Raw genomic sequence first — 24,807 nt, 5'->3', positions numbered from 1 at the left:
TTTCTAGGCAGAGGGAATAGCATGTATATTTTTTCCAATCTTTATTTCTCTCAGTAATTCAGTTTAAAGGTCCAAATCCATCAAGACTTTTTTTCCTCTTTTGCTTTCATGAATTTAACTTCTCTTTCATTTGGGAATGGAGACTTTTATTTTTCACCTAAGAATAATTGATCAGGTTGAGTAATCACAGTTTAGATAATGGAACATTAAAAACTGTAACACTCCATAGAAAAGCATAGATTGATCATGCTTCTGTCAAACAAACAGAAGCCTGTGGTGAAAACCAACTGGTGGTAAATTCTATGCATTTGAATTACATGCATAAATCTAAGACAAATAAAACCTCAAGAAATCATCCACATTTATGCAAAAGATTATTTTTGTTGTTTTATTTTTTTGGTTTTCAGAGCAAGTGCATTTACAATATATCTCAGCATAATTTTTTCAACATTTGATACAGAAGTAGCAAATCAAATCATACAAAAACCTGCTAACAATTTATCTATTGTAATCAATAGGGTCCTCCTGCCCTTGGGATAAAAGATTATATTGTTCTTTTCTTTATTGTTCCTGTCTTGGTGTGAAAATAAGCAGAGCAGAGCTTTACTTCAGCAGAGATCTTTTAATATAGCTACAGGACATGTGGTTTATTGTAGGTGAATTGATAACTGTTCCCTGTGGAAAGTCTAAGACCACACTAACTTTGGAGATCTTAGAAAGATCCAAGTGGTAGAATTTCTGTCCTACCTCACTTTGCCATTCCCCCAGGTGAGTATTCCCATTATTTCTCTCAAAATGTCATGTCCCTGCTTATACATTGACTTCATGCATTTTTAACAATGTAGAGATTAATATCACATTTCAATTATAGATTGGATAGAAACTTGTCAGTGTAGACGGAGATATATATGACCTAGTACTTTATTTATGTATGTATGTATGTATGTATGTATGTATATATGTATGTATGTGATATTGGGTTCTTTTTTTTAAGATTTTATTTATTTGAGAGAGAGGGCATGCGCAAGAGAGCATAAGTGGTGGAGAGGGAGAAGCAGGCTGCCCATTGAGCAGGGAGCCCGATGCGGGACTCAAACCCAGGACCCTGGGATCATGACCTGAGCAGAAAGGCAGACGCTAAACTGACTGAGCCACCCAGGCAACCCAATCTAGTACTTTTAAATGAAAAGACCTTTTAAGTTTCACCTAGGCCAACATCGACCATGTTCCATAGGGCTCTGGATTCCTCCAAGGATCTGAAATGGTTCCATAACCCATACAGCACATAGAGCATCATTCAAGTAAGATACCACACACAAAGTAAGAAGCAAGCACTATGGGATCGGGGCAGCTATTAAAATGTGCACTCTTGGTATTGCAACACCCACATAAGATGAACAGGTGGCTATGAAAAGCTAATCAATATCATTGATATTACAGCTCAGGGGAGATTCCAAAAATCTGCATCTCACTTTCTTGATTAGATTATGTGAAATTTTTAAATTTCCAGACATTCAGTGTATCTTTCCATTTTGCTTATTTTTTCTGTAATATGTTCATGCAGACAGTTATGACAAGGGGTATCACCTATTTGTAAAATACTGGAGTATGTTTGATATGAACATATGTTTACATACATATACACGTATATGTGTCTGTATAAGTAATGTATATGTATACGTGGATTAGAGCAATACACTGATAATTGTTTGAGCAGCTTTTTAAAAATTTTCAAGAAACCACAAAAATGGAGCAATATCAGAAGCTAAATGGCTTAGATTCACATAAAAGTTATTGCTAAAATGTGTTCAATCCCTAAGTATTGGATAAACATGAAGTCACTATTAAGAAGATGCTAACGTCTTTCAAGAGTATTGGATAATATCATACAAAAGCATCAATTTTATTAAGACATTTTTAATTCTTCATTAAGGGTATAGGTAGTAAGTTTTAGAATTTTCTTTTCAATAACATCATTCATCGGCTATGAAATAAGATGTTGCCAAAGCTATTTGAAATAAAACAAATACATGGCCCTAGTAGCTAGCATATTGCTGATATTTTAACAGAATAACTAAACTGAATTTGAAAATGATCTTGTACTTATGGCTGAAGATAAAATGTCAGCAATGAAGTTGAAAATTAAAAAACGGACTCAATAGTCAAAACTAAATAAATTTGCCTATTTTTAATTATTGGAGAGATTATCTGCCAGAGTCAGGCATGGAGGGAGCTGAGGTTCTTAATGGCCACATTAAATATCTTATAATGGCATGAGATCTTTTATTGGTTTCTGCCAAACAGTAAAGATTCAAACTTGTTGAGAAACAAGTCATTATCCCTTTTCAGATTCAAGTCTGACCCACTGAGGGAGTCACTAGATATATATGTTAGTGATTCAGGTCTGAAACAGTTATTTCCTGATTCCGTATAGTACCTGACTTCTCCAACTCTCCTCAGCAGCTTAATTGAGGACTTTGTTGTTCTTGTTAGTTTTGTAGCGACCTAGAGGAAACAGGATTTTCCTGATACGATGCTTTCAAAACACACACACACACACACACACACACACACACACACACATTCATTCACACTCTCGTACAAATAGCAGTTTTAATGTTCAATCTACTATAAAGCTTCAAGTATATCATTTGAGGAATTAGGTTCCTCAAAGGAGTTCTTACTGATTGCTAGGTTGGTTTTATAAATTTAGATTAATAAAATACACTTATAGTTATAAAGTACTTTAGGTGACTGATAGATGACAGATGAGAGAGAGAGAAAAAAACTGCACATAGTCAACTTCAAAAAAAAAGTAGCATTACTCACTTAACCACTGCTTACTCTGGTCCAGCAAAGATAGCATTCCAAACTTCCCAGGAAAACGATGATTTGGTACCCTTTCCTTAAGTACCTTCAGAAGAACAAACATCTGGCCAATAAATTCTAGTAATTCCCAAATTAAAACCCAAAAGTCTCTAACATCTACCCTATGTTTCTCTTGTTCTTTTGCTCTGTACCTTTTGTCCTGACCTTTAATAGAACTGAAAACCACTGTCAGAGAATAGACTTCAGAATGAAATTAAATATCTTCTCTACACTTTATCTTCTTAAGGCTAGACAAAGTAAATCTCTTTAAATTTCCATTATAGGGGTATTTTACAGTAAATAGTTCTACAGTGAATAAGAGAAATCAAAACATTTTGTCATCAATGACCTTTACGGCCCAGAGCTGAAAATTATACAAAGCCTACCATTCCTACACCTGGCCTGATTAGGAGAGATAAGCAGGACGGCCTGTTACCTTTATAAATATGATGGAAGGGAAGGGATTGTAGATTATTTGCAGCCTGCCTTATGCAGGAAAGAGCAGAAAGTCAGGACTGAAAATTATATTAGACTTAATGTTCCCAGACCCATTAACTTAACACGTCTGGATTTAGGGGCCATGTTTTTCAGCTGGATCCCAGGAACATGTAACTTCATCTCTGGGGGTTATTTCCAAATCCTCTTCAGAGCTTCTACAAAGAATTTTCTCTTAAGCACCTTTAAGAAAATCAAGAGCTCTACACCTCTAAGCTAATATGGCAATATGAAGATTTCTATTCTCTCTTGTATGCAAATATTGGAGAAAAAAGCCTTTTAAAACCTGTTTATGAATATGACATCTTTTGCATATATCAGATGCAGTAATTTTGTCTCAGGTTTAACCTTTGGGTTTTTGCTCAGCTCTTAACTCAAGGCTAATTACTGTAGTTTCAAGATACCTGTTGCACACAAACATCTTCTTTCCTACCGCTTGAACTTTTAAGTGTCTCTCTGGTTCTGCACATTTTTTTATTCCTTTAAATGGCTTTGATCAGTTGAATTAAAAGCCAGAGGTTTTAGCTAGTAATGCTTTCACTAACATTGCAGCAGATTTTGAGATTTCTGAGTTAAAGATGATTTCTTACTTTGTATAATTAGTACAGATGCAGTGAGTCGCACTAAATCACTCCAAATCAATTTACATTTCTTGGTTGAAAACTCTCATCTATAATCTAAGAACACATTGATATTTCATTTGTTAGAAAACAGAGAACAGAGTTTTCTCATCAAATTTTAATTTTTCATTTTAATTACATACCACATTCTCCCAATATGCAGAAAAAAATACTTTAATTTCATACTTAGAACTCGTATGGACATGTAGAGGGTTAGAAGTGTAGAAAGTAAAACTTATGCAGTTCTGAAAATAAATTTAAATAATAATATACCTTTCCACCTTAATAGAGAACATTTTTAGGGACTATATAGCATTTTATTTTATTTATTTTTTAATATATTTTTTAATATTTATTCATGAGAGAGAGAGAGGCAGAGGCAGAGGGAGAAGCAGGCTCCCCAAGGAGCAGGGAGCCCGACGAGGGACTCGATCCCAGGACCCCAGGATCATGACCTGAGCCAAAGGCAGACGCTTAACCATCTGAGCAACCCAGGTGCCTTATATAGCATTTTATGTTTCCACCCAAACTAAGTGAGCATGTTGACAATGAAAATCGACATGATTCATTTTATTCCTCTATTTACTAGAATTATTGAATATTGCATTGTCCAAACCCTATCACTATTGAAACTGGAAGGAGTTCTTACCGATAATGTACTAAGATAAGGGGAAATCGGAGGGGGAGATGAACCATGAGAGATGATGGACTCTGAGAAACAAACTGAGGGTTCTAGAGGGGAGGGGGTGGGGGGATGGGTTACCCTGGTGATGGGTATTAAGGAGGGCACGTACTGCATGGAGCACTGGGTGTTATATGCAAGTAATGAATCATGGAACACTACATCAAAAACTAATGATATAATGTATGGTGATTAACATAACATAATAATAAAAAATTAATAAAAAAAAAATAAACCAGAACTGCTCTGGGTGAAATATGGAAACATTTATATAAATACTAGAGTCACAAATAAAATTTTAATCTTCCTCATACAATCCAATAAAGTTAAATTCTACCAGCCTAACATGTAAAGATTTACAAATCTAGAAAATGTATTTTGCCTTGAGGCAGATATTGTTGGTCTTGATAATAGAACCCCAGTATTATTTAAGCAAGGAGAGGCAATGTGTCCAGGGATGTCTTTTCTTCCAGCCTTAGGATATGAATGAACCATGCTTGATGCTATACTAAGTATAAATTACAATGTAATACTTCATTACTGAGGAGTACACATGCACACTTACACACACACACTTACACACGCACACTTATGCTCCATGTGTACAGTGCGTGGATATGTATTGTTTTTTGTATACTCCTGGGGTGGTTAGTTATCATTTGAAATACTCTAATCCTGGAATAGACAGTCAGAATTGAAAAGATTCTAGTCACGTGTATACAGTTCAGACACAACTAACTATAGGTGTTTTCACTACCATTCTTTTTTTTTTTTTTTAAGTGGGCTCCAATATGGGGCTCAAACTTACAAACCTGAGATCTGAGATCAAGAGTTGGACCCTTAACCTACTGAGCCATCCAGGCACCCCTTACTACTATTATTTCTAAAAAGCACCAGAGAGCTTGTTAGAAACTATTTTTTCATCTGTTGACTAAGTGTTGTTCAAGATGTGTAGATTGGCCTTTTCATTATTGCATAGGATGGGTATAAGAACTTAGTGAGCTCAATAGCCTATGGTCCTTAGAACTAAAGCTGAGTCCTTAACTTAGGCTTTAGAACTGTGTTAAAATGTTTCTGGAGGGTCTTCCCACCTGATCTGACTAGAAGGCTAGCTGAACTCTGCCACTACAGTATGTTGGATCTGCCTCTAATGAACCTATCTTACAAAGTGTTTTTTTTTTTTTTCAAGCGTTTATAAAGATAAAAGCTGGGACTTCAATGAATTACAAAATTTATTGTACCAGTTTTGTTCCTGCTGGGTAGTAGATGTTGGAGTGTGTAGAGGAATTTAGTCTAAGACTTGCTCTTATTGTAACAAACCACGTGATTAAAAAGTTTAAAAAACGTTGTGTAGTAGCTTTTATGTATAACTTCCTCTTGGGAGCTACCATATCTTCCAGAAAGAAAAAGCTAATGTGAATGACATACTCAGAGTCAAGTCAGCAAAACTGAAACCACTACAGCTATTTTAAGAGTGATTTTGATACAGAGAATTGGTTAACTGGAAGGTTTTTCGAAGACTACAAGGCAAAGAGGGAATTGTGAGGTAAAGATGATAGAAAATGTAGGAAGCGGCTTCCAGCCCCAGGTCTTGAGGGGAACAAAGGGAAGAATTCAGTTTATCAGATCCTAGAAAATGGGAGGAGATCTGAATTCAGACCAAGGCAAAGGGGGGCACTTTCTGGTGTTGGTAACTCTGTGACTAGTCTAGAAATGCAGAATACCATCTGAAGATTGGAACCAATTGCCTGGGGAAAGAACCATTGCCTGGAGCTGCTAACAGAAACAGGATGCAGAGCAGGAAGTTTCCTATCCCTTTTCTAGCCTGCTGCCTTCCAAGCTGCCTCTAGTGCCCTCTGCTGTCAGCCTAACAGAGAGGGAGTTGGCAAAGGGGAAATGTTTGCAGTTTCAGCCCTGGCTTCACAAAGCAAAGTTCATGGTCCCCCCTTAACTGTGGGGGGCACATTCCAAGACCCTGAGTGGATGCCTGAAACCACAGATAGTACTGAACCCTATATACTAGCATGTTTTTCCTCTACATGCATACTTAAGACAAATTTTAACTTATAAATTAGGCACAGTAAGAGATTAACAACAGTAACTAATAATAAAATAGACCAATTGTAACTGTAATATACTGTAATAAAAGTAACATGAATGTGGCCTCTCTCTCAAAATATCTTATTGTACTGTTCTCACCCTTCTTTTGTGATGATGGGAGATGATAAACAACCTACATAAGGAGATGAAGTGAATGACGTAGGCACTGTGATGTAGTGTTAGACTACTTCTGACCTTCTGGTGATATGTCAGAAGGAGGATCATTTGCTTCCCAATGGCACTTGGCCCTGGGTTACTGAAACCGCAGAAAGAAAACCTGTGGATAAGGGAGGAAATCTGTATAGAAGAATGGGTTTGAGGCAATGAGAAAATAGCTTAATAACAGCACATTGGCTTTGGTCACCTTGAGACCCATAAAAATTCAACTCTCCTTTGGCAATGTTGTTTTGGGGGGCATCATGTAAACCAGTTTTGACTAATAGAAGCTATGGAGAAGTCAGTTTGGGGGTACTTTTTGTAATGAAATATAAGGCTTATAGAGTATAATTTATAAAATAGATTTTCTGTAATGTATAAGTCAAGTTTAAAGACTAATAATAAAACCAAACAGCTTATATTTATAACCCAGCTTTAAAAAACAGAACATTTTGTGTCCTAAAAGCCTTTCCTTGATCTCATACTTCGCTGCTCTAGCAACTCACGTGAAGGTAATCATGACCCTGAAATTTTTTAGTCCTTCTTTTTCTTTTATTTATAGTTCAATCCCTTGTTTATGTATTGTTTTAAAATACATTATTTTAGGGGCACCTGGGTGGCTCAGTCGTTGGGCATCTGCCTTCGGCTCAGGTCATGATCTCAGGGTCCTGGGATTGAGCCCTGCCTCGGGCTCCCTGCTCAGCAGGAAGTCTGCTTCTCCCCCTCTCACTCCCCCTGCTGTGTTCCCTCTCTCACTGTCTCTCTCTCTCTCTGTCAAATAAATAAATAAAATCTTTAAATATATATATATATTATTTTAGAATAAAGAATCCTGAAATGAACCCATACAAATAGGGATGACCAATTTTTTAACAAAGGTACAAAAGTTAACTTAGTGGACAAATGACAGTCTTATTAACAAATGGTGCTGGAACATTGGAATATTTGTCCAAATGCAAAAAAAAACCAAAAACATGAACTTGAATCCATACCTCATATCATATAAAAAACAATTCAAAGAGGTTATAGACCTAATAAAAAAACTTAAAACTATAAAACTGCCAGAAGAAAATGTAAGAGAAAGTCTTAGTGAACTTGGGTTAGACAAAGATTTCTTAAATATAATACCAAAAGCATAATCCATTAAAGAATAATTTTTTAAATTGTACCTCATCAAAATTAAAGCATTTCTGCTCCTTGAAAGACACTATCAAGAGAATGAAAAGATAAGTCCACAGACTAGGAATAAATATTTGCAAAGCTTATTGATAAAGAACTTGTATCTAGAATATGTAATGAACTTTTTTAAAGCGCAGTAATAATGCTATAAAAACCCAAATACCAAATTTAAAAATGAGCAAAATATTTTACCAAAGGATAGATGGCAGTTCACCAAAGGATAGGTGGATGGCAAATAATGATATGAAAAGATGTTCAATATCATCAGTTACTATGTGAATTAGGGAAATGCAAATCAAAACCACAATGAAATACTACTTCACACCTATCAGAATGTCTAAAATTTAAAAAACCAAACCATACCATGTTTGGGCAAGGATGTGGAGAAGTTAGAATGCTCATATCCTCCTAGTGGAAATGTAAAATGGTACAAGCTTTTAGGAAAACAATTTGGAAATTTCTTAAATATTTGAGCACACACCTAACAATGATTCAGACATCCCACTTGAAGAGAAAAGGAAATAAATGTGCATACAGAGACTTTTACAGGAATGTTCATAGCAGTTTTATTAATAATAGCCCAAACCAGGAAACTATTGAAATGTCAGCCAACAGGTGAATGGATAAAATACCTTGTGGTATATCCATACAATAATATTCAGTAATAAAAAAGAATGAACTATTGCTATAACAACAGCATAGTTGATCTCAAAATGATTATTCTGAATGAAAGAAGACAGATCAAGAAATAGTCATACTGGATAGTTTCAATTATAGAAAACTCTAGAAAAGACTAACACATAGTAATAAAAGACAGATTTGTGATAAGAATGGGGGACGTGACACAGAAGGAGATGAAAAAGAGGGATTACAAAGGTGCAGAAGGAAACTTTGGGCGTGATGAATATGTTCACTGTTTTGATTATGGTGATGGTTTCACAGATACATGCATATGCCAATATGTATCTGATTTTACCCCTGGAATATACATATCGATTGTATGTCAATTTTACCTAATAATGGATTAAAGACCTGAATGTAAGACCTGAAACCATAAAAATCCAAGAAGAAATCATAGGCAGTAATTTCTCTGACATTGCCTATAGACACATTTTTCTAGATATGTCTCCTCAGCCACAGGAAGCAAATGCAAAATTAAACTGTTAGGACTACACCAAAATAAGAAGCTTTTGCACAGAGAAGGAAACCATCAATAAAACAAAAAGGCAATCAAAGAATGGGAGAAGATATTTGCAAATGGATATATCCAGTAAGGAGTTACTATCCAAAATACATAAAGAACTTACACAACTCGGGGCGCCTGGGTGGCTCAGTCGCTAAGCGTCTGCCTTCGGCTCAGGTCACGATCCCAGGGTCCTGCGATCAAGGCCCGCATTGGGATCCCTGCTCTGCGAGAAGCCTGCTTCTCCCTCTCCCACTCCCCCTGCTTGTGTTCCCTCTCTTACTATCTCTCTCTCTGTCAAATAAATAAATAAAATCTTAAAATAAAAAAGAACTTACACAACTCAACACCAAAAAATCAAACAAACAAACAAATAATCTAATTAAAAAATGGGCAGAGGACCTGGACAGACATTTTTTCCAAAGAAGACATACAATGGCCAACAGACATATATAAAGATGCTCAATATCACTCATCATTAGGGACATGCAAATCAAACCTCAATGGGATACCATCGCACTTCTGTCAGAATGGCTAAAATCAGAAACACAAGAACTAAGTGTTAGAGAGGATGTGGAGAAAATGGAAACCTCTGCACTGTTGGTAGGAATGCAATGGCCAATTTGTGGATTAAAAGAAATCACATCCACTTCTTATGGGTGAATAAATTGCAACAACCATGTTGGAAAACAGTTTGGCATTCCCTAGAAAATCTGAGCATGTAAACATCCTACCTCCAAATTGGCCAAATGTGGAAGACAGTATGGACATTCCTGAAAAAATTAAAAAATAGAATTGCCATATGATCCAGTAATTCCACTACTGCATATTTACCCAAATTAAATGAAAAGATTCAAAAGGATATATGCACCCCTGTGTTTATTGCAGCATTGTTTACAATAGCCAAGATATGGAAGCAATAGATGAAAGGATAAAGAAGCCGTGGTGTGTGTGTGTGTATATATATATTATATATATATATATATAATCAAATATTACTTGGTTATAAAAAGAATGAAGTCTTGCCATTTGCAACAACATGGATGGACCTAGAGGGTATTATGCTAAGTGAAATAAGTCAGAGAAAGACAAATACCATATGATTTCACTCATATGTGGAATTTAAGAAACAAAACAAATGAATAAACAAAGAAAAAAGAGACAAACAAAAAAACCAGACCCCTAAATACAAAGAACAAACTGGTGGTTGCCAGCAGGGAAACGGGTGAGGGGATGGGTAGAATAGCCGCAAGGGATTTAGAGTACACTTACCTTGACGAGCACTGAAAAACGAATAGAATTGTTGAATCATCATATTATACACCTGAAACTAATATAACACTACATATTATATTTGAATAAAAAATAAAATAAAATGAAATTTTGTTTTACCTGTTTTTGAACTTCACATTGATGAAATCGTATTGTAAGAATTCTTTGTGACTTGTGTCTTTCATTTTATATTATCTTTTGGACACTAACCCTGTGGGTTAGTTACAGTTTATTTTCACTGTAGTACAGCATTCTTATGTGTTATAAATGTATCACAATGTATTTGTCAATTTTGCTGTTGATAAACATTCAGGATTATTCTAGTTTTAGGCCATGATGGACAAAGCTGTTTTTACACATTCACGTGCTTGTTTCCCGGTGCACATTTGGAAGTGTTTCCCTAATTTCTAGGTGAAAGGTAGAATGTTTACATGCTCAGATTTTCTATGGAATGCCAAACTATTTTCCAACATGGTTATTCCAGTTTATTCACCCACAAGCAGTGGATGTGATTTCTTTTAATCCACAAATTGGCCAACACACATGACATGATCTCATTTTTTAATAGCTGCCAATCTGATGTATGTTACTGTCTTCATTGGCTCTGGTTGCCATAACAAAATGCCATAATAGACTGGGTGGCTTAAAAACAGAAATTTGTTTTCTCACAGTTTTGGGGGCTCGAAGTTTGAGATCAGGGTGCTAACATAGTCAAGTTCTGGTGAGAGCTCTCTCCCTAGCTTGCAGACGGCTACCTTCTCAGCATGACCTCACGTGGCAAGAGAAGGCTCTCTTTCTCTTCTTATAAGGCCAGTAATCCCATACTGAGGGCCCCACCCTCATAAACTAATGAAAACCTTCTAAAGGCCTCATCTCCAAATAGCATCACATCAGCAGTTAGAGCCTCACCATATGAATTGTTGGGGGACAAAAATTCAATCCATTGCAGCTATGGTTTTAACTATCAAATTACCTAACTATTAAATAGGTTGAACATATCTTTTATGTGATTAAGGGCCCTTTTCTGCCTCTGCTATACAATCATATCTTTTGCTCATTTTTCTATTTGAGTGTTTATATTTTTATTAATTGATAAGTATTATACTGAATATATACATATTCTGAATGTATTCCTTCATTGTCTATCTGTGTTATAAATATTTTTTAGTTTGTGGTTTATATCTTTACTCTTTATACCAATTTGATGAATAGAACATGTTAATTTTAATAATAGTTAATAATTTTTATGATTTTTAAAATTTTGTGTGACTTCTTGAAGAGTTCCTCCTTCCCTAGGATAATGTCATAGAAGTATTAGCCTCTATTATTTTTCGCAAAGTTTATAAATTGCACTTATAAATTCCACTGGGAATTAGGGATTTCTGTTTTTTATTTTTTTTAATATTTTATTTATTTATTTATTTGTCAGAGGGAGAGAGAGCACAAGCAGGGGGAGTGGCAGGCAGAGGGAGAAGCAGGCTCGCAGCTGAGCAAGGATCCCAATTCGGGACTTGATTCCAGGACCCCGGGATCATGACCTGAGCTGAAGGCAGACACTTAACAGACTGAGCCAACCATATGTCCCAGATTTTTATTTTTTAAATTAATAACTGGTCAATGTGGTCTCTGACCAACTATAATGACCATGAACATAGTCAATGTTGGATGGTAGATTGGGAAAATGACAAGATCCTTAACCCTTGATGATGTCATTGAATCCCTAAATAAATCCTGGAACCATCTATTTCCAGATTTCTTACTCTATAAGATAGTAATGTTCTTACTGTCTGAGCCACTCCTGTCTGAATATTCTGTTACTTGCAGCTAAGCTCTCACTATTTGATAAAACGTGACACAATTAATTACCTGGGCACTTATTCCTAAGTGTGACTGGGAAACAGCAGAAAAGTCAGGACAAACTAGCACAACCCTGATCCAACTGGTTTTTTATCTTGTTCCCGGAGTTTACATGATGCATTTATTGTTACCTAATTGGACCAGTTACCTTCTCTCTGCTGAGGACCTTTCTCTGATGATCATTATGACATCAGGGTCCAAAAGAGAAAAGAAAGCTGTAGGTGTTTATTGTAAAAGAAGACACAGTATCAGTAGTGAATGCAGCCTTCACCCTTGGCTCCTTGTTATCAATACTGAGCATCAGCAGTCTCTTCAAACAGCTCCCCAGGAACAGCCTTGATCATGGGGGTTGGCAGGATCTGAGACAGATTTAATGCACTATTAGTAGTACACATGATGCCATTCTGAGCACTGCACTTGGCAGAACATTACTGCAACCGAAGTGCTATATTAATGTCTTATGAAGCTGTAAACTTGTTGAGAATGCACCTGAATTCTCAGAGGTACGGAAATGAAGATGTAAGTGAGCCTGGGGTGAGTGTTTAGCTTTGCAGTTTATTTTCTGCTTAACAATAATGGGAGAAGGAGTAGCAAACTACTATTCCTTGTGATTCATGCAGCAATCCTCGAATACTGCAGGTGAACAACTTTGGGAAGATGAAGGGGTTTGCATCTTTATGCCCAAGACAGTGATCCTCCAGATCTGGACTGTGAAGATTTGACAGCCTAAGGCATCAGACCATTTAGACAAACCCATTATGTGCAATTTTTTTCCAATTAATACGAAAGCCTAGCATTTCTCCAGAAGTATCTCCTAGTGTAAGCAGTGAGTGGGTTGATATTTTACAGATTCTGTTGATTAGTTTAACCAGAGCATAAGGCATTATGACAGTCACCAATTATTATGCTTAATGGGTATAACAAAGTCTTTCATTCTCCAGGAAAATAGCCGTTTTGGCCTGACCTTTAAAACCCCAAGTCACTTTATTTCTGTTCAATTCCTTTTGTAGGATATGACCTCCAAATAGAATTTACCAGTTAGCAAAGTTTTGTGATAAAGCCCGAGCCAAAAAGAGAGGCAGAGCAGAGCACACACCATAATATTGGGAAATTGGGAGACCAGGGACGTAGGCCTAACAATGCCTCAGTGTACTGTGAGAACTTAGGTAGATTATTATCTGTGCCTCCTTTTCCTCAGCTGTTCCCTAATAGCAGAAGTTGAACTAGATTTCATCTATGAAATTATATGTGTTCATTTCCTTCATTCTGAATTCTATAAACCCATAATATTATGTTGCCTTTGTCAGTGTTCATCCCCTTTAACAACTTCCATTAAACAACTAATAAAATCCCATCTCTCTTAGAAAAATTTCCTTGGCTTTCGGAGATATGTTGGAACTCATAATCTTGTTACATCTGAAAGCCTCTCTAAATGTGTGGTTTTGAAAACGAGGAAAAAACTAGAGTCTGAACTTACATTGAAAGTGAGCAAATTACCCATGAAGCACATGTGTATAATATTCCACAGCCATGTATATAATATTGCATTGGAAGTTAACAGGGTAGAAAAGAAGTACGAGGAAGGGTTCTGTGAAGATTCTATAATAATCGAAGCAAGGGGACATGGTCACTTGGTGTAGCAACCTGCAGGAGAGCCACTCGTGACCCGTGCCAGGGACAGCCAGTTGGGAGGATTGAGCACAGCCTGGGTGCCAAACTGGACCACTCGTGCCCAACTTCGGACTTCTTTAACGGGAAATCTTTGCTCGGGGGCATCCTACAGGCCTGCCTGAGACTTTCTCAGAGTTATACTGCTACTCAGTTCCTTCCTTTCTCAGATGTCAGATCTGCATCGATCATGATCTGAAAGTCTTCCCTGTCTGCTCCTAATCTCTTTCCTTTATTCTTCATGGGCACCGCCCCCCCCCGTTAAGCTTTTGCACAGCGAATTCCATCTTGATGTTTGCTTCTTAAAGGATCCAACATAATACATAGGACTACTTGGAATAAGTAATATTCCAGACTCTCTGGCATCCAAGTGTGACTATGTCATTCTGTGGCTATAAGTGCATCTGATGTGTAAATAACCTTAAAATGATCTACCAGGAGGTTGGTCTCCTCTTCCTCATGACCTCCATCCTGCTAGCTAAAATGTGGGCATAGTGGTTAGGTTCACAGGAGCTAACTCAGATCATGAAGTGGAAGCAATATATTTAGGATTAGGGCTTTAGATCCGTGACGGTAGAAAAACTGTCATATCAGCCTAGATGATCCATGTTTACACAAGAGAGAAAAGTAGTCAGTGACATTTTCGCTTTCCTATCAAAGAGCACAATGTAATTCTAACTCATATAGGTCCCTACCCTTCAGGGAGGTGGGGAAGTGTCAAGTAAAACACTCATTAAACAGGAACAAATGCACGGTGGCATACAGTAGTGTGTCTCACACACAAACACACACAAACACTCCCAGAAAAGGGGACATCGTTGTCACCTAGGATATTTGGGAAGGTCAGTCATAACCTGGACTTTGGAAGACAATTAGATGTAGAAAGGAGGATTGTAGACTGGGAAAACAACCTGAGTATACCACATTTTTAGGGTTAGAAAGAGACTACCCTTAATGCAATAGAGGCGGTTTGGTGACAAAAAGTGAAAATAAAATTAGGTGGGGGAAATCTTGACAACTCTGCTTAGGCAATACATCCTAAAGAAACCTGGCTTGTTATTTGCCTCTTGGCTGAGGTCTATCTCCTGCACTTCTCTACCCTGCTATGTATTTCAAGGGCCTGATCCCTGAAGCCACACTTACTGGGCTTCTCTGACTAATGCCTTCTCAGCTGGGTTTGGCCAATGGGAAGTACTGGCTGGACTCTGGAGAACAGGAAGATAGACAAAACCAGGGTATATCTTTATCTGACTCTTTTTCAATCCACATCTCTAGTGGTTGCCTTGTTTTCTCAGTGATTCAGACTTCTGCTGCACAGCCCTGGCTCCTGGCCCGGACATATTCTTTCCTCCCGGTGTTCCTCCTGCCCTAGGGGTCATATTAGCTTCCTGCAGTTGCTAATCTTGATATCACCTCACTTTTCCCCTTTGTTCTTGTAGCACTTCTGACAACTTCACAACCAATTTCCTGTGTTAAATTCCTTCTATGAATTACCTGGCTTAGCAGATGGTGTTGCTACGCTGTGCATATGTCTGCAACATTCATTTATATACATCCAAGGCTGCTTACTGTAAATATCTGCACTTACCGGTCTTAAGGTTTTATTTAGCCTCAAGAGCACATGTGGCCATGCATAAGGAAAGCTAGAAGTGACAAAGAGTCAGTGTCCCCAGAAGTGGACAATGGTGGACAGGGAGCTGTGAATAAAAACCAGATTCTTCAACCTGGGGCAGAGGATGGTAGGTAACTCTAAGTTGTATACCTTAGTGTTTCTCCCATTTCCCTAGAGGTATCAAGATCCAGTTGTCCATGGTGGTAACCGGCTTGATCACGTACACTTTATATTGGCATCTTTCTCTTCCCTGTTTCATTTCCCCACTGGTCTACCAGCTTACCAAATAAACTATTTGCACTTGAATCCTTGTCTCAGGGTCAGCTTCTAAAGAAATCTAGACCAAGACAATTGGCTTGGGTTTGATATCTCAGGCAAGATACTAAGTAATGCAAAACCCTTTCTTGAACCTCCATGCCCACCCATCTTCCAGAGCTTCCTGTATAAAACATTTATCATACTAGCACTTACTTCTTAAAGTTGAAATTGTCCATTTACATTTCTCATGTCTCAAATTGTAAACTGTAATTCCTCCACTTAGTACTCTTCCTGGCACAAAATAGCAGTCTATTAAATATTGGTTGAATAAAAGAATGAATGAATAAACAAGAAGAAAGAAAGACTGGGATGAGGGAAATTCTCAACATTGTTCTCAACACAGTGCTTAGCAGGCCAGGAGATACTCGATAAATATTTATCAATGGAATTAATAACTGAATGGATTTGGTGATAACTAACTTGAAGTTTAGAGTTGGAGATTTGGGACTGGATGAATTCTTTGAAGAACTGCATAAAGAGAAGAGAGAATATTCGTATTGGATAAGGAAATCTTGTAGCAAGAGGACTATAGTTGACAAATTTGAATGGGAAAAATATGAAATATAAATTCTAATGACATAATTTTTTATGATGTCCTTGAAAATGACATGAGTCAAAAATCAAGGGGATACCCAATATGTAATAATGAGAATTTCAAAGTCAAAGACCAAAATAGAGCATTTAGACAAAGGTGACTAGGTTCAGATACAATGTTTGAAAAATTAACTACAAATAGCCTCATGAATGATACACTGAACTTAAGATTTATGTAAAAATTCATTTTAAAATTAGTTTCACCATCAATGTGACTTACAATCACAATTTTTTTTTTCTCAAAAAGTTGCTGAGAAGTTTTTGAGAGGTCATATTTTAGCTGTCTTAAACTTTTTATTTAGTCTTTTAAAAAAGGATTTAGAAGAATTATGCCCCCATTCCCTTCGTATTCAGCTCAAAGTATAATAAATCAAAAATAAAAAACATTTGGTTCTTAAAAGTTTCTACTGGAAACCCAATCATAAATCTTTATGATAGTCTTATGTGTTTCCAGAATCAGGTCCTTCAAAACTTACATTCCAGATAAATAATTATGGACAGATACAACAAAATTCTGGTGCCACATTATAGGCATTATAGGCATCGTATGATAAAAGTACATACTAAATACTGTCTGTCTGTTTGTTTTTGAAGATTTTATTTATTCATTTAGAGACAGAGAATGCATGCAGGTGTGCTTGGAGCGCAGCATGGGCAAAGAGCAGGTGCACGAGTTGGGGAAGGGGCAGAGGGGGAGGAAGGAGAGGGACAAAAAGACTGGGCACTGAGCGGGTCCCATGACCTTGAGAACCTGAGCCAAAACCAAGAGTCTGATGCTTAACCGACTGAGACACCCAGGCGCCCTGTCTGTTTGTTTTTAACAAACATTTCCTAAGATAAAATTTTTATGTCATGAATCCTGGGGAAAGCCAGACATCACTGACACTGACTCTTGATGAAAGAAAAAAAAAAATCAATCTGAAAAGACTGCTTGCTGTTTAAAGCTACTTGTCTGCCTGTTTCAGGCTCCATGGTAAATCTTTGTTTTTGTCCTAGAATTCTCATTCCCGATGAAAGCCCCAGATAGTTGTATACTTGGATAAATAGCAATGGCAGCCTGTCCCAAGGCAATCCTCAATAACGTGATCTATGTGTTATAGCATTTTACCTAAGTGTCAACTCTCAAGAGGCTGGTATTCATTTTATTGTATCAAATTCATTGTTTTGCTAATTTATACAAATCTATGAGAAACTCTTATGTATTAAATACAAATGATAGATCTACTAAGACATATCACTATTAAAAATAATGATAACAGATTTTATGTCTATGAAGCATGTGAAATTCTACAAGAAATTTTCCAAACAAGAAAATCCGTCTTCCTGGATCAGTCTACAATTCAACCCTCTTCCTGCTATTCACAACTTAAATTCAAATACACCATAAGAGACTGATAAAAATGCATCATCTTATTTTGTTCCCTACTTACTCATCCCCTAGCTTCCTATTTTATTTTATATTCTGATAAAGCTTCATCTGCTAGAAAGAGTTTTTCCTGTAAGTTGATACTGTTGTTTCTATTATTCGCCTGCCCATCACCATTGTCATCGCTGTCTGAAACATTAATAAATTTAGAATATGAGAAAATGACCAGCAACTGATGGAAGTAGTCTACAGAACCGGTCAAATTAGGTTTTACATAACTCCCAACAGGGTGCTTGCTTTGGCAGCATATATACTATAAAATTGGAACGATACAGAGAAGATTAGCATGGCCCCTGCGCAAGGATGACACGCAAATACATAACTCCCATCAGGTATCATTCCTTTGAAACCATCACATGGATTTAATACTGATGTGGAAGAGAGTGTAGAAATCTCTTTCAACATCTTCAATTCACAGGTGAGAAAACGGAGGTGCACAAAGTTTAAAATGACCAGACAAAAGTCCTATTATTGCAAGTTAATGGCAAAGCACCCAGAGCCCAATTTCTCCACCTCCCATCTCAGGAGATTTTTTCATTATAGAGTCATCTTGAGTTTTTGAGCTTCTTTTAAATTATGTGTTACATGTTTTGGCTCCCCTGGCTAATATTATTTTCCAAAAAAATAATTTTAAATAATATTTCATTGATAAAACTTTCATTTGCTACTGATATAAGATTATTTATTCAACTGATTTGCTCAACAAATTTTTATTGTGAAAGTACTACTGTCCTGAGTTTTGAGACTATAGAAGCAAACAAAACAAGCAAAAATCCCTGCCTTTGTTGGAACACATCATCTAAATTACCCATTACAATTTATAGTTGTCATATTCCATCTTGGTCAGTGCAACTGTGTTTTTGGTTAGAATTGTTTTAGACCAGGAGTTTATGCCATTTCTGAGGTGAAAAATCTCAATGACAAGAGCAGCAATAGTATTCCAGTTTCAAAACCAGATTACAGTGTACAGATAAGGGAATAAGACAAACAAAATATAGGAGAAAGATAGGGACAGCTTTCACTGTGCCAGGCTTGTGGGAAGTCAAGAGACTGGCTGATAAACACCACTGAATTCAACAAACATTTCTTCAGCTTCCATGTGACTGTTAGCCCTGTTATCTTGTTTGCTATTTAATTACAAGCACCTAGAACTGTGTGTGCCACATCCTAGATGTTCAATAAATATCCTGGAAATGAAAGAATGGATAATGTAAACCAGATACTGTACTAGATTACAGAGATACAAAGATGAATAAAATATGGTCCCATCTTGTAAGAAGCTCATGATCTCCTAAGGGATCATAAATATAATATTTATTAAATGTCTTCTATTAATAAAACACTATACTAGGCACTGCATTAAGGAAAAATAAAAACAAATAAAACACAATCCTTCCAGGGTGCACGGGGTGACTCAGTCGGTTAAGCGTCTGCCTTTGGCTCAGGTCATGACCCCAGGGTCCTGGGATCGAGTCCCGCATCAGGCTCCCTGCTCAGTGGGGAGGTGGCCTTCTCCCTCTTCTTTACCCCTCCTCCCTGCTTGTGCTCGCTCTCTCTCTTGCTCTCTCAAATAACTCTTTAAAAAAAACCACAATCTTTTTCTCAAGGAGCTTACTTTATAATAAATATTTTGAAAAATAAGACCATGGACAGATTCCATTTTTCACTGGTTGGAATCAGAACAATTTTCTTGGTGCAGCAATATTCGAGTCAATTTCATGACTTCAGCTGGACTATTTATACATCTGCGCTCATTCTCAGTAAGAAGCTTTTAAGAAGGCTTGGTCAAATAAGAGTTGAACTAATCAAAGTCCTTAAAAAGGAAAATAACCAAATACCTAGATAATGTTTAAAGTCCTCTTTGGCCTCCTGTATAATAGTCCTCCCCATCTTAGCAGAATCATTCAAAATGAGGTGCAGTTCCCAAAACATAATGTATTTCCTTTTTGACAAGTGGTCCTTGTCTCTGACCACTACTGTTTTCTCTGACAAAGATGACCTCCCAAAAAATCTACCCTGTACTGGGTCTCTCCAAGACTACCCCTAGGTTGATTAGCTACGAGGATTCATAGAGCTAAGCATACAGTCCTACTGTTGTAATTTAGTACAGCTAAAGGATACAAAGAAATAGGAGCAAGGGAAAAGGTGAAGGAGTGAAGTCTGGAGGAAACCAGGTACAAGTTTCCAGGATTCTCTCCCAGTGGAGTCACAGAGGATGCACTGAATTCTCCCAGCAATAAGTTGTGACAATACCTGTGAAATGTTGTCTAGCAGGGAAGCTCCTTAGAAACTCAGTACCCAGGGTTTTTAATGGGAGCTGGTCATGTAGGCACCCTCTGTCTAGCCCCCTAGCGCATACCAAATTTCCAGACTCCCAGAAGGAAACAAGGTATTCAGCAAAAGCTCTTATTATTTGTATGGATAGTTTAGACATAGTGAACCATTCGTATCAGGGCATGGTAGGAACACTTCTAAAATCTAAGTTTCCAGACACCAGCCAAGGGCCAAATTTGCAAGTAGGACCTTATAAGGATAGCAGTCTCAGTCTTGCTCTGTTGACTCTTTTCTGCGTACTTTGCATTCCCAATTCTGAAATATGGTACTCATGAAACTAGATCCAACATAAACATCTTGTAGTAAATACTTCCCTAAAGACATTCAGATAAAATTAATCCCTCTCTTCCTTCTTCCACTACTATAATGGGTATATAACTTAAAGGTAACTATATGACAGGATTGATGTGTTAATTAACTTGATTGTAGTGATCATTTCACAAAGTACATGTGAAACTTCTTGAAATTTATGCCATTAATCTAATCTGACTTTTTAAAGTTTGTGACAATCTTACAAAGGTTATGGATAGTACTCTGATTATCTTTTTTAAAGATTTTATTTATTTATTTTGGAGAGAGATAGGAAGTGCACGAGCAGGGGGAGGGGCAGAGGGAGAGGGAGAGAGAGAATCTCAAGAAGACTCCACCCTGAGCACAGAGCCTGATGCAGGGCCAAATCTCAGGACCCTGAGACCACCACCTGAGCTGAAATCAAGAGTCAGATGCTTAATTGACTAAGCCACCCAGGCGCCCCTAGTATTCTTACTATTTTTATGTCAATATGGCAATCAAAAAACTTTAAGTGAAAGCAATAATTGAAAGGCAAATTTAGGACAGGTGACATAATTATTGAAATTTAAATTGCAATCTTTGTTGCCCTGACCAGTCTCCACAAAAAAATATGAATTTTCATGTTTTCAAATTGTACGGGTATGGAAAATTGAATTATTACACTTCTTCCCTTGCACTATCTGAAATAAGAGAGCAAATCGTCACAAAATCACTTACTAAATGTATTAAATTTACCTAAAATAGAGCCTCCAATTTGTAAAATACTAAAGTATGAAATATATAATCTCTGTGACTTTTTATTTCCTGCCTAAAAATACAGCTTAATATGTTACTTAGCCCTAGAGAAATTGAATAAAAGTTATGGAATCAGTCTTAAATCAACCAGTTGTGTAACAACTTCTCCCTAATGCTTGCTTTGCATCAGAATGTGGAAAAGTCTAGAAAAATTATAAGTGTACACTACTTCTCTGTAAAATCTTAGTCTTGTGAGGTTCTTAAAAGTAAATTATCATTTGACTTTAGTCTTCCTTAGAATGAAAAATACAATCAACAGAATCAGAGCTCAAACTGAGAATTATTGTAGGCCCAGAATATAAGTAAAGGTTAGCCATTCTTTTCCCACCTTGATTTTTCTCACGTGTTTCATCCATACTTGGGAGATAAATCAACGCCAGCAATGATAGGCCACATGAATTGTTTATTAGGCATGCTTTGCCTGTGCCTGACATGAGCCTATGGAGATGTTTGAGAAATGAAGCCTCATCTTCCATGCGAACATAGAAGAGGTCATTTCGCTACAAGTGTGTGCTAGGGATTGTCAGTCTAAGCTTAAACAACCCTTAGGAAAGGGGAGGTGTCTCCTGAATTTTGGAATTTTGTATATGGCTTAGACCTATGTTTGTTTTCAGCTGCATCTGAGAATAAGAACTCAAACTATATTCATAAGTCATATAGTTTAAATTTTTGGATACCAAGGGGAAGTGCTGCCAAGCATGAAATTTGTCTACAAGCTACTAATCCCATAGCTGTTCCCTTGTGCAGGGGTGACTCAAGATGATAAAAATTATCAGAAGTTTGGGAGAAACTTTTCTCATTTTACTCATTTGCTTTGTTTTTGTCTTTAAATATGCTACATATCTATTTGATCAGAACTATTTAAATCCATTCTATCTTAGGGGCAAATTAAATAAGAGACATTCTCATTTTTAGGATATCAGAATTTTATTTTATTTTATTTATTTTATTTTATTTATTTATTTGACAGAGAGAGACACAGCGAGAGGGGGAACACAAGCAGGGGGAGTGGGAGAGGGGAGAAGAAGGCTTCCCACGGGGCAGGGAGCCCGATGTGGGCCCGGATCCCAGGACCCCGAGATCAGGACCTGAGCCGAAGGCAGACACTTAACAACTGAGCCACCCAGGCGCCCCAAGGATATTAGAATTTTAGAGTTCCAGAGATTCACAGAAATTATATGATCCAGGTCTCTCATGGGAAAAATGAGGTCCCTCAAAGCTAAGTACCTTTCTCAAGTCATATAGCTGGTTGGTAGTAGATTCAGACTACAATATTTTGATCACATACAAACTATTTATCATACCAGCAACTTTCTTCTTTTAAAAAGTCACTAAGAATTAGGAGTATGTACTCAAGGTAATTACTTAGCTTCTCCCTCATTAAATATGCATGTATGAAATAAAATTGTTTTCAATTTTTAAGTGATCTTATATTCAAATTCGATGTGTATCAGAGTAACCACTAAAATTGTGGACTCTGAGAACTTTGTTGATTATAAAAATAATTAATCTCCGTAAAATGCCTCATAAAATTTTGTATGTATAGCACATATGATGCAAATATTTGGTTTTGTTTCCGAAGTGCCATGAAAATGCTGTTTAAAATTTAATTATAAAACATTTCTACTTATTCTTCACACCTAATGCAAAATTAAACAGGATGCTGAGAGTATATTAAGAAAAATGCTTTGTTATTTTCCTTTTGTGACTTATCTAGACTTTGTCTAGTCTAGTAGAAGGCAGTCCAAGAGAAAATTCCATGGTCTGGGAGGCTGAGCTTCTGGATTATTACATCTGCCCATTCTCTTACTGTAATATTCTCTACCAATTCAAGGAGTGCTTTAGTATGTATGTGTGAGAGCTACCTAGACATATATGGCCTGGTAGAGCAATGGGTTTCAATCTCAGAAAAAAGAACGAGAATGTTTATTTTAAAAAATGGAACATGAAAGTTTAAGACAAGCTAGCATGCAGCTACAAACAGCCTAAAGCCAATGGTGTCCGTGAGCTCCATTTACTCAGCCTGCAGAAGACAGATACATGGCCTTAATCATTATATTATGCAACTAAACTGACACATTGACTTCCTACATGATTCTGTTTTACTCTGTTTCCGCCGTCTTCCAGTGAATGCCTACTATTCTTCCAGATTACATCTGGGGAAGTGTTAACATAGGGTCTGGCAATTGTAGGTGCCCAATAAAATGAGGAATTCCTCTCATCACATTAAAGAAGACATAGAGATAAAGATTGTGTAACTTTTACCTAAACAGTACAAGAAACTATAAAAATACTCTCTGGACTGTAAAACTAGAAGCCATAATCCATATAATCTGGAAAGTGTCTGTTTTCAGGAAGCTCAAACAACATGCCTAACATTCATTTCCATTACTGGAGTCCTGGTAATCACTGGAAAAGTTGAAATCCATGTTTAACTCCATCTTAAAAGTGTCCTCAATGAAATGGAAAGTAGATCCTGTGGGAACTTCCCTTCCGTTCTTGTTTCTGAGCTGATTAACCTTGCTTTCTCTGACAACTCCCATCCATTCTACTAGAAGTTCTAGGTTTTCCCTCTCATCCTTTTTCTTTTTTTTTTACTCTCTTTCCAACCCTTTTCTCAAGCATCTGCTCCTTCTGAGCAGATGTGAAATGACTATTTCTGATGCAGTGTGAAATGAATCTAGTGGCTATCTGGTGGCTTTCACCTACCCCTTCCCTTTTAGTCTCCCCAGGACTCTTCAATCTTCCTTTGAGAACAGGCTGTTTCCCATACTTAGTCTATATTGCTTAGGTTGGTCTGACCCTATGCCCCATTTTTTCCCTTCTCCCTTCTCCAGCCCCCATTCCAGGAATGGGCATGTGGCCCAAACTGAACAATCATCATATTCCATCTTTCTGGAAACAATGAATGGGTCAGAGATACATATTTGACTTGACCCTTCTGAAATTATTGAGAAAAGGGGGCTCTCACTTTGCAGGTAGGGCGGAGTTATGAGAATGTCATCATGGAGTTGCTAGTAGACATGTCATTAAAAGAAAATAACTTCACCAAGAGTGAGGCCACATGCAGGAAATAAAAATTAAGAGAGCAAGAGGAGACTTGGCGACATGATTTGGGCACCTGGAACTCTGGATTTTTTTCAGTATGTCAGCAAATAGATTTCGGTTTTGCTATAACTTGTTTGAGTTGGGTCTCTGTTATTTGCAAGAGAATAAGTTCTGAGAAATACACTCTTCTTTCTCTGGACTCCACCTTAAGTGCAATTTAGTTCTTCTGTTAATAAGAAATTCAGAACCATGTCACAGCCCCTCTTCCAACAAGAATGAGTTAGGGTAAGTGCTTCTAGCTTGGAACAC

The 24,807-nt window shown here is 37.1% G+C and overlaps 1 non-coding gene across 1 annotated transcript; it reads left to right on the top strand.

The window, feature by feature from the left end:
* The first annotated feature begins 18,259 nt into the window (after positions 1 to 18,259).
* Positions 18,260 to 18,368, top strand: LOC113928127. Its single transcript, XR_003521809.1, has one exon. It is a non-coding gene; the product is annotated as a U6 spliceosomal RNA (small nuclear RNA).
* The last annotated feature ends 6,439 nt before the right edge of the window (positions 18,369 to 24,807 follow it).

Source organism: Zalophus californianus, chromosome 7, assembly GCF_009762305.2.
Source record: "Zalophus californianus isolate mZalCal1 chromosome 7, mZalCal1.pri.v2, whole genome shotgun sequence".
NCBI classification, from domain to species: domain Eukaryota; kingdom Metazoa; phylum Chordata; class Mammalia; order Carnivora; family Otariidae; genus Zalophus; species Zalophus californianus.
This window is presented reverse-complemented; position numbering and strand designations above follow the sequence as displayed.